Source organism: Leptosomus discolor, chromosome 3 (assembly GCF_034619465.1).
Source record: "Leptosomus discolor isolate bLepDis1 chromosome 3, bLepDis1.hap2, whole genome shotgun sequence".
In the NCBI taxonomy this organism is placed as follows: Eukaryota; Metazoa; Chordata; class Aves; order Leptosomiformes; family Leptosomidae; genus Leptosomus; species Leptosomus discolor.
In genome coordinates this window covers 11,640,820-11,652,845 of record NC_141393.1, presented here as the reverse complement: position 1 = coordinate 11,652,845, position 12,026 = coordinate 11,640,820, and positions in this window count along the sequence as shown.

Sequence of the window (12,026 nt, the reverse complement as noted above, 5' to 3'; positions counted from 1 at the left end):
TAGTGTAATACTGGGAGGAATTGTTACTATTGAGTGTTTGAGATACACCAAGTGGTAATCCAGTTCTGTTTAATATCTCTATTGACTATTTGGGTGAGGGGATCGAGTGCACCCTCTGTAAGTTTGCAGATGACATGAAGTTGGGCAGGGGTGTTGATCGGCTTGAGGGTAGGAAGGGTCTGCGGACGGATCTGAACAGGCCGAGGCCAAATGTAGGAGTTTTAACAAGGCCAAGGTCCTGCACTTGGGTCATGACAACCCCAGGCAGCACTACAGACTTGGGGAAAAGTGCCTGGAAAGCTGCCCAGTGAAAAAGGACCTGGGGGTGCTGGTTGACAGCCGGCTGAACATGAGCCAGCAGTGTGCCCAGGTGGCCAAGAAGGCCAACAGCATCCTGGCCTGTATCAGAAATAGCATGGCCAGCAGGAGCAGGGAGGTGATCGTGCCCCTGTACTCGGCACTGGTGAGGCCGCACCTCGAATGCTGTGTGCAGTTTTGGGTCCCTCACTAAAAGAAAGACTTTGAGGTGCTGGAGCGTGTCCAGAGAAGGGCAACGAAGCTGGTGAAGGGTCTGGAGAACAGGTCTTATGAGGAGCTGCTGAGGCAACTGGGGCTGTTTAGTCTGGAGAAGAGGAGGCTGAGGGGAGACCTTATTGCTCTCTACAGGTACCCGAAAGGAGGTTGTAGTGGGGTGGGGGTCGGTCTCTTCTCCCAAATAACAAGCTATTTAAATAGAGAAAATGGCCTCAAGTTGCACCAGGGGAAGCTTAGATTGGATTTGGAGAAATTTCTTTACTGAAAGAGTTGCCAAGCATTGGAACAGGCTGCCAAGGGAAATGGTTGAGTTGCCATCCCTGGAGGCATTTAAAAGATATGTAGGTGTGGTGCTTAGGGACATGGTTTATTGGTGGACTGGGCAGTGTTATGTTTACAATTGGACTTGATGATCTTAAAGGTCTTTTCCAACCCAAATGATTCTATGATCTAGTGAAATTTGTTAAATGTCTGTAGCATTCTGTTACTGGAGTTTAAGTAACAGGGAGCTGCTTGATCCCTGGGCTGTTTGGTAAATTTAAGCAGGGGGCTCCTTCTGAGCTGAGAGGCTCAGAGGGACTTTTCTGAAAAACACAGGAGCTGAGTAGCTGGTTAGTTGTTGGCTTTCTTTTGTGTGTTCAGTGGCAGAAAGGTAAGGAAGCTGTCGAAGATGAAGGAAACAGAAGGAACATTTGTAGGAAAGGCAGACTTGTATTTTGTGGCAAAATAATTGCCTGCTGCTGTTTGTTCCTCTGGTGCTTTTGTGGCAGGACTTGGTGTGTGTCTTTAACTAGGCAGGACTGTACCAAAAATATTCCTGGCAAGTAGTGGGTTGCACTGATAATACTCCCTTTAGTTGCTATCTATCTTGTTGTTTGGTTGCAGTCTCTACCATGATTGATTTTTACTGGAGTGTGGGTATGAACAGGATTTTTAAATATGTGGGAAGACCCTTTCCACCCTCAAACAATGTGACATTACCATCCTTCCTGCAGAGGAGGAGAGATCATTGTATTCTCATCAACTCTGCAGTCTGCAAGAGCACAAGGTAATAAGCTTTTTTCACTCTGAATAGTTTATGATGTGTGTTTTGAAAGTCAACTCTAACTAAATTTGCCGTTTCCTATCTATCTTCTGGTGTGCAGCCACTTGCTGCAAAGTAACAGCTTTTGTGACACAGGAAGTATGAGACTGTCGAGCAAGAGCATGTCATATAGTCCTCATCCTACTTTAATACTTGTTTGATAATTTTTCAAGGCCTAGTTGTGATCTCTGACCCAGAGCTGCCAGGATTGGAATAATCTTGGTGTTTGAGAATAGAAGCAGCTTTATACTTAAAGTGACTTAAGGTTGCTGCATGTGTCTAGAAGAGGTGAGCTTAAATTTAAAATAGTTTTTATTTTGGAAAAAAATAAAAACTTTTGGTAAAAAAACCACTAGGCTTGCATGGTTCATTTTAGTCTTATTCATTTGCAGACACTTGATGTGATGTAACAACTTACACAGCGAAGATATTGTGTTTACTCTGTATCCTGGACTGTGGAATGATGTGATTTACTTAAGTCTTTCTCTGCCTGCTTCTCACTCTAGGTTCAGGTCTTTTACCTGAATCGGGCATAACAGATTTGAAAGTAGCATTTCCTTTTTGAGGAAGCCCTAATCTGAGTATTGCTTCATAAATCTAGTACTGTCTGTAAGAGCTAAGGTTCATGACTTTTTTCTTGTATATACTTTTGCTCGTGTCATAAATTTAAATCCTGGCATATATTTAGAGTGTTGCCAAACCTGCATACCTGCATGGCTGTTTAAAACCTGCTGCATAATCCATGCACTTTTCTCCACATCTTGTTATTTACCTTGCTGGTTAAAGCTTTCCTCTGTGCTACAAGCTCAAGTCTATAAAGGTTAGAGTAGTGCATGTGTGCTTAAAGCTAAGGTTGCTTCTTTTGGTTAATCCATTTCAGCCAAATTTGTTAGCCCAGGCATTTGGGATCCTTCCCATATACAGCCTCAATAGATTCTGCGAACATCAACTTGTAGGGATGCTGACAGATGAGTATCTGGATAAGGGAAAAATGGAAATGAGTATGTCCTTAAGACAGTTTTAGGTACTCTTATGTTGGAAATGTTCTGGTGCTGAAAAGCTTTGAAAGCAGTTAGACCAACTGTGGAAGAACTGGGATTTGGGGACACCGAATTATGTCTGTCTTTGAACACAGACGCTTCTTCAGATTTCCCTTTATGAGAGAAATGTGGATTCTTAGGCTGTATCCTTAGTGGATGTAAAGCAGCGTGGCTTTACTAAAGTCAGACTGACACTGCCTGTACAGGATCTGTCTTTAAGCTTAAAGTCTTTTTCATCACTTTGCAGAGCAAAACAGGTGTGCTTTCCTCTAAAAGACATTGTGTTCTCAGTGGAGCTTTAGTGATGAGCAAAGAGAAATCTTTCAATTTAAAAACTGTAATTTATATTGATGATAATATGCTGAATTCTATAACTGCTTCCATCGCTCAGAAGGTCTTAATACATCCTTGAGTTTTGGGACACTGTTTCATCTGGATGTAGTAGATGGATGTAGATGTCATGGGGTCTTTAATTTTCACTCCTTAGATCCATTCTCCTTTCTGATTAATTTCTCTATGGGGTGTCTGCCTTTTACATCATGGCAAATGGAGTGCCGGGGGGAGGGAGATGTAATGTTTTATTAGCAGCCTCTGTTTAATGTAACTGTGCTAGTCCTGTGAACTAAATATGCTATCAAATGTAATTCTCCTGAGATTAACCGATTTACTGATACTGGGAGACCTGTAGAAGAACACATACAGGCTATAGAAGAAAGCTGGAAAAGCCAAATCTTTTCTGTACCCTTTTTCTAAGCCTGACCCAGGGGTCTTAATCTTAAATTTTGCGCACTTGTAGAGAAGGAAAGATATTTCAATGTATAGTATGTATTTGACAGCTGATTGAATGAAAAGGTTGATGCTAGTGTGTGTTATGAGTTGTAGTGCAGTGGCTCTGGGAACATATAAAATCAACATAGTATATTAGGAGCCTGTATGCATGAGGTGTTCTCTTATTAAGCAAGGTTTTTTAATAAGCCTATTGAAGCACAGAACCAAAGGAACTATGAAGTCAAAGTCAACATCATTCCATTATATCTCTGCTTTCACATCTATAATTCTATATGACTGAGATCCATATTGCTGCTTCTGTATGTTGCAGGTCACTGTTTCCCCCCAGCTAGTGTGAAGATGGGCTGGTGGCACTGCTGCTGAAGCACACACGAATGAATTCCCACCCTATAGCTTCTCTGCTCTTTACTGGGAGAAGTTAGTTGAGTCCCATGAGCATTTAGAATTTTTCCCCTAAAGTCTTCTGCTTTATTACTCGTGTCTGGGTGCCTCACCTGCCATGAAATAGAAGCTGCAGAATCACAAACCCTATATGGCACCGATAGACGTAGAGCAGTAAGTTGTGATGTGAAGTTACAGTGCACTAGCATGAACATGCCCTCGTTCTTGGGTGTCCAAGTCTGCCTTAATGTGAAGTCATTTTGTAATTTGAAAGGAAATGTGGAATAAGCTGCCTTGTGTAAGGTTATCTGCACTGGGGGTGGTGTGTAACTTCCTTGGATTAACCTGTGCTTTAACTTCTATTGTCTAAGACTAAGCAGTCTAAATGGCCACATTTAGAGAGGAGTTATTTTTCCCTTCTTTCATATGAAAAACAACATTAGTGTGCAAGCAGTACTTGCTTGTGCTGTATGTGGCTGGGTTACTTGACACTTCATGGCCTTATCTAAGGAGTCCCATATCTTGCTCCTGTCTAAGTAGTTTCACCCACTTGTACTAGGGATGAACCTGGAGATATGTGGGAGCATGCCAGCCACAAAACAAAAGGTGTATGGGAAAGACGTGACTTCAAAACTCCCAAGTGTACATCTAGTGATTAGCTATTAAGCAAATGCCTTTTTCATCGCTATAAAGAACACTTTGAATCTGCCACAGACTGCTTAAGGGATCTGAGGGCAAGACACTTAGCTTCTCAATCTCTGTTTACTTCTGCAATGTGTGGTCCGGTAGATGCATCTAACTGGAATATTAAGAAGCTTATGGTGATTAGTAAGTCTCCTTGAGAAACCTGGATGCAGTATATCATAGAATGATGCAACAATGTTAGCTTTACTGATCAAAAAGTGATTACTTTTAGAAGACACTAATTGTACATGAAAATTTTGTAGTCAGTATCAGTGGAGTTCATTGCCCAGAGACCTTGCTGCTTCATAAACCAAAAATTCAAATGCTATATTGACAAGTTGAATTTATATTAGCCAGGCGTATAGTCAAGGACTTAGCACGTACTTAGTCATGTGTAAATAAGTGCTTTTAAAAGAAAGGTGGTGCTCCAGAAGAGCTAGGGATCTTTTTAGTATCCCTTTTCTAGTTAGAAGAAGGGGAAAGGCAAGGCACCCTACTGCAACTTTCGATTGACATTTAGGTTCCGCATGTGATATTGGACCGGAACCAGTGACCTCTCCATGCATATCTACCTGTCATGTCAAATGCTCTGCTAAAAAAACCCACCCTGCTCCACCCATTAATTTCTTTAACACTGTAGCTTCCATTGATCTATGCTTTCTCTGAACCACCTGCTGTGATGGTATTGTGGACTGTAGGGAAACATATCACTTATTGGTACAGTTTTATTACAAAAAGACCTGGTTCTTGAATACCACTTTGCTGGTGGTGTTCCAGGCACTCTGCAGAAGAAGTACTGCCATGCAGAGGTAGAGACATCTGTGGTCACTCACACTTTCACCGCTTGCTTTTTGCCATGCATCTGTTTTTCATCTTTGGAATTTTTGTCTGCATTCAGCGTCTCAGTTTTTGAAGCAAAAAGCCAGGAAAAACTTCTTAGGAAGAGCTGTTCTTCCTTCTCGCGTGTTGAGATTTCTCAGTGGATGCTAGTGCTTCTTAGCCCCTTGTATATTCATCCAAGTCTTCACATAACCCACTTCTGACTTATTTGATTTATTTTTGATGTTCCTCTTGGAAAGGCAGAGGGATCTTCTGTCCTCTTGATGGTTGACTTCTAGTACCTTTAGAGTTGAATTTAAGCAATGAGTGCACCTTCTCCTGCAATCAGACTGGTGTGCTGTTGTCTTGGGGGAGGAATTAACTTATCTTCTCCAATACCTTTGTCTGACAACACCTTTGCAGGAAATACACATGTCCCTGTGATGATCTGGTAGCTGTGGTTGAGGCACAGCTACTCCTGCAGCACACTTAGAAGTACTGTGTCCAGTTTTGGGCCCCTCTCTACAAGATGGACATTGAAGTGCTGGAGAGGGTACAGAGGCGGGCTATCAAGCTAGTAAAGGATTTGGAGCATGTCTCATATGAGGAACAGCTGGGGGATCTCGTGCTGCTTAGCCTGGTCTCTACAACTACCTGAAAGGAAGTTGTAGCGAGGTGGGGGTCGGTCTCTTCTCCCTAGTAACAAGCAATAGAACAAGGGGAAATGGCCTTAAGCTGCACCAGGGGAGGTTCAGGCTGGATATTAGGAAGAATTTCTTTACTGAAAGGGTTGTCAGTCATTGGAACAGCCTGCCCAGGGACGTGGTGGAGTCACCATCCCTGGAGGTGTTTAAGAGATGGGTAGATGTTGTACTTAGGGACATGGTTTAGTGGTGTTGATAGAGGTAGGACAAAGGCTAGACTCGATCTCAAAGATCTCTTCCAACTGCAACTGTTCTATGATTCTATGATATAGAGGTATCATCTCTAGCCAGCTCTGGATCATGGTCCAAGTGACTGGATCCTGTTTACAGTGCCATGGACTGGAACAATCTTTGGCACAAGCTTAGACAGAAGTCTGGAGTCATGCTTTTTAACTGTGTGCTTTGTAATATCACCTCCTGACACCCTGACCAGGGAATGCATGTTCCACATGGGAATGTCCTCCCAGGTTGGGGGATTTTGATCCTCAGTTCTTCCACACCATCCTTGAAGCCACAAGCTAGTGGACTACTTTATTTCCCTGTTGTAACTGTGTAAGGGACACAATTCACCAGGTTTGAGCAGTGGCGTCTTGCAGTGGTGACCTGTTTGAGTAGGCCATGAACTGCTCCATGCTGATCACCACTGCTGCCAGCCAGCTCTGAGGCAGCTGGAAACAGTGGCAACCCACCATGGCCCACAACCTCAGCCAGTTGAAGTGCATGGTATCCCTGCTCAAATATATTTAAAGAAAAGCTTCTTAACGAAATGACTTGTGCCATCTAGACTGTCCATCACCTCACTGGGGTGATTTTGACTGAGAGTGCAACTCACTGAAGATAAGGCAAGTTGAGACTGGGGAATGGACACAATAAATGTTTTGTGTATTAAAAAACCCCAAACCCAAACAAATCCCCAACCAACCAAAAAATCAAACCAAAAAATCCACACCCCTCAACCCCCCATGACATTATGTTTGTGTATCTGTGTCCTTTTTCTCAATGCCCAAATTAATGATCAGAAGCATGTGTTATTTAGTAACAGAGGAAGTAAAACTCCCTGACTTGAGAGTGTTTTTCTGATGACAGGCAGAAAGGTTAAAGCTGGTAAACTTATTTTAAAAGCCTCCTCCCAGATCACAAGCCTCTGAAAATGAGTATTGGGTGCTCAGAGGAGCTTTATGAGCATGCTTTTGTTAAATAGCTGCTCTGATCTTGCTTATTCAGTCTTTAAATTAATGTGTAAAAGATGCCCATAAGCAACCAGCAGCTGAATTGACTGTGATTAGATGGATTATTACTATTACTCAGCCCAACAAGTTGCTATGTGTTTTGTGTACTCAAGCAAATTTTGCGGTGCAGGCAAGTGAAATGATATGCACATGAGCTAACATAAAATTCCTTAAAATATCACAGGATTAGACAAACAGACTTATGGAGTTGAAATATAAATGAATTGCTTGTATTTCTAAATTAGAGGCTTTCTGGCATTTATATATACAAATAGCTTCTATCTCAAAATATTGTTTCCAACAAGCATCAACTCAGTTTCTCCTTTTGTCCTCATGCTAGGAATCAGGAGCAGATTTATTAGAGCATCAAACTGATTAAGAAGAGATTATCTGCTGCAGGGTCTCATTTAAAGAGGTCTGGGGACTCCACTGGTTGCTGTGTTTGGATGAATTAATTTTGCACAGTAAAAATCCAATTCATTGGCTTCAAAACTATTTAACTCTTTCTCTTGGGGTGAAATAACAAGGAAGTTCTTCAAGTTTTGAAGCCTGCAAACTGTAGAAGGTTGTAAGGATCCCTGGTGATAAAGTAACTCTGGAGGGTCTGCATCATACAATGAAGAAAAGGCTTTGCAATGTGGACCATAAGCCAGGTTCTGTAACACAACACTCCATGTGGTTGACTGATCTGAGCTCACACTCTCCTTAGGAAGGATTGAATGATGTTGCTGATAGACTGGGCTGAAGCACGCTCAGCCCTGCCTGCTTTAAACTGTTACCCAAAGGATGGCAGCTGGGTTAAGGAGCCAAGCCTTTCTTTAATTTCTGGAGAGCTCTAGAGCTCAAGTTGAGGCAGGAGTTAAACACTTTGAGGATGTCAGGTAAAATTGGTCTTGAAAAAGGATCTAGACATGTGAATTTGCTAGCTGAGATGCTTCACCCAGGGAATCAGAGGAGTAAGATCAGGAGTATACTGGGAATGAGAGGGGAACGAGGGGGTCCAGTGGTCTTTTCTGCTCCCTCAGATCCCTTGAGGACTTCATGTCCAGTCCCTTTCCAGACCTGGGGTTCGAATGACAGCTCTAGATCTTATTCTGCTTTCCAGAATGTGTTTCAATATCTGATTTTTTTTTTTTTTAGGTAACAATGCATCATTCATTGTCTAGGAGGAAACAGATAATTGATGCCCTTACTGCAAGACTGGAAATGGCCGTTAAGACAAATCCTTGTTTCATCATTTCCAGGTGTTCTTTGGGGAAACTCTATATGGCAGGAAATTCAAGCCATGAGTCAAATACTTACAACACAAACAGTATTATTTCAGTCAAGGGACCTTCTTCCGAAATAAACTATAAAAATACAGGAGAATACTTTATTTCCTCTTTAAACTGTTGTTCAGGAAAGCACTTAATCATTTTAAGGCTCACCAACTACAATGTGACTTAAACATATGTGTAAGTGCTTTATTGACTAGACGTATATTCCCAGTGAGAGGCAAGCACTCATTGACTATGTGCCTTGTTCCATGGGTCTCCTATCTGGTCTAGATTTGTATCTCATACAATACCGTAGCTTTTCATATTTTTTGATTGATGGTATGTTGGAGTCTGGTGTACTGGTGCTCTGACTGGGTTAGGGCAAGAGAAGGAAACTACTGTAACCAATGCAATACACTTTCCCTCACCTCTCTGGGTCTGGGAGAATATATTTGCTGATGGCAGTTCCTTGGATGGGTGGTAGCTGAGGATCAGGGAGGTGTAAATTATGTGAAAACTTCATAGCAATACACTGAAATACTGTGGTATTTTTTGTATAACTTTATAGCAAGGCTGGATCACACTGTTATTAAAGTAGTATCTGTTGAATGGGTAGGGAAGGGCACACTGTAATGGTGATTTTGTTGTTTCATAGTGATTTCTGAACAGCTTACAAAGGAAATAAGGCATTTTCCTGTATTTTTGTAGTCCTGTAAATTCCCTCCAGAGTGGTTTGTTTTAGCATTATGCTGTGCTTGGAAAGCCCCTTGCAGCAGAGGCCTCCTTGGAGCATTGTGAGCAGCCCCAACTAAGTGTTTATAAGCCAAATAGAGCAGGCAGAGAAATGGTGGGAGATGGACATAGGGAATGATATCCATGACAACAGGTTGTCTCTTCTTCCAGCCATGGGCTCAGGCCTCCCTGCACACACTCGTGTGCCTCCTGCACAAGTTTTCCTGCATATTTTAAATGCACATTCCACTGCATGCTGCATAAATATGAAACCAAAGTCTAGGCAAGAGCTTCAGACTTGTGAGCCCTGAAGAGAGTGTGGAAATTTGAAAGAGGGACTTTCTTGCTTGAGTTTTTGTCCTTTAATATGCTATTATGGTTCACTATGTTGATAAAGACAACAAATGGCACGTATGCAACAGTAAGAAAATCCGAGTGGGTAAAACCTAGCTAAGTATGTTTACTGTCTAAATTAATCTTCAATCATCTGTTTAAAGCTTGCAGATCAATGTATTTTAATCATATTGCATGCTATCAATCAACTGTAAAAACAAACTTCCTTTTTAAAAGATTAATTTACTTCATTTGCAAAAAACCATACACTTAATGTACACAAATTTTGATTATTTTTTTTCTAAGAGCTCTTTGAATGTTCATTGAAGTAAGATTTCCATTTATATTATATTAGAGTTGACAGAGGGGGGAAAAATAAATAGCCATCTGCTAATCAGTTTATTTCTCATAATGAAAACAAATCTGCAGTTTCCCTAATCTGAGGGGCATAGTGCACTGACTTTGCAGGGAGCCATTACTTGCTGTCCATGGAGTCTGCTTTCATCTTGCAGGAAAAAACGGTGCGTGGAAGACCTTGATTATGAAATTCTGTTGCTGAACTTGCCACGATTCTGTTCTGCCTGAGGTCAAAAGTAGCCCTTGGTAGCTACTGCAATGTGTAAGGCCTATAAAAAGAGGTATTAATATGGTCAGATGCATAAGGCTCTGTACTCATGTCCCAGGCCTGCTCCTGTTTAAAAGCCATGCAGTTGTTAGTGAACCTAATCCAATAAACCCTGCTGAGAAGTGGCGTATAGCACACCTAAGGGGTGTGGTAATGTGAATGTGGAGTTCCTAGAGCCGTGAGCAGGCTCCAAGAGCCTCAGTTTCAGGGTCGAAGATGAGAAAAATTGTAGGCCAGTTTCCTCTTCAACCACAATTTGTCCAATGCTGCAGAAGGTATGTACTGTAAACTAGAAGCTGTGCCTGTTGTGCCAGGTGATGTCTGAGGACTGAGAGTAAACTCTTGCAAATACTCCTTTATTTAAAGAACAGTGCGAAGTGTGTTTTCCCCTGATCCTAGTGGCTTGTGGCAAGTTGGTAGCAAACCTGAGAATGTTCTTGCTTCAAAATTAAGCTTATGATATGGGTTAGAGAAGAAAGTTGATTTGTACAGGCAGCATGAGTCAGTGAAAGATCACGCACACAATTAATCTCCCTGCATAAGAACAAAACAAAACTATGTTCTCTTAGCTATCTTCCCCATAGTAGAACAGCTCATATACCTAAAAATCTGTCTGTATGAAGGTGCTAGTGAGGCAGATGAAAATATATATGTATTGAAACTAATCCAATCTGATTTCTAACTCAGTTAATGAAGCTGGTGTTGAAAGATTTCAGTTACTATTAGGCAAATAAAAGATGTCAGCTTTAAGATGATTGTGGGCTGTGTTAGACTGACCAGCATACTGATGCAAGGAAAATTTCCAATCTGAAAGCACTGGTGAGGTGCAGGTGGGATAAATTTCCTTGCCAACATGTTGGTAGAGGGAATAATTTTCCTTGCCAGCAACCTGGAGCAAGGGATTTTTTTCTCTCAGTGCTAACTCTTGCAAAAACTATTTCAGCATGTAAAATGTGCATGCTGAACAATGACAGTCACGACCTTTATATTGCTGGTGCTCTTCTCAAGCAGAATCAAGTGCAGGAGCTGGCAAGGTATTCTCAGATGAATTGGTCCATGTGCTGTGGCTTGGATCCTGAAGAGCAACTGTAAAACCTAGTCTATATGGAATTGGTGCTCATAGGATCTGTGCTAGTCCAGAGTTGACTTCCAAGCTTCACACAGGCTTGAGCAGATGAAAGGGAGTGGGTGCCCAGGAACCCACAGAGAGCTTGGAAAGGAGAGGACTGTGGCAGTTGAGAGGGAGGTAAGATGAGACAACTCTCTCCGTAAAGTTTTGGGCGCAGAAGTTATGCACTGCTGTTGAATTATACACTGTGCTGCTTGCTGCTTTTGAATCCTTCTGCTGTGGGTATAAATCAGCAATCCCAGTTTTCTGTCAATTTATCATGATGATGACAGTGATTGTCCCACCAAATAAATGCCTACGTGATGACTACTGAGGAGTAAAAAATGAAACCCTTACAAGTAGAATGGTGCCCTGTTTTTTTTCCCCTGCTGCTCTGGAAGAAAGCAGGTCTGTGGAGCAGGGACAGTAACTTGTGTCAGAGTTAGTAGCTTAGCGCATCAAGCCTGTGCGAGCTTAGTGGTGCCAGTTGGCCTGGGTCTGCTGTGAGCCTTTTCTTTTGACACAAGTGGAGAAAACAACTGTCAAATTGGAATAGAAATATGAAAGCTCATTTCTATGTTGAAAGCATTTGGAGAACTGCAGCTTTGACATTCCTTCTTCCCTGTTTCCCCCAGTTTTTGGGCAGTGGTGATGTTTCCTACATGGGAATCTGCAGTGAGGAAGCAAGGAAACACATTTCTGACTGTG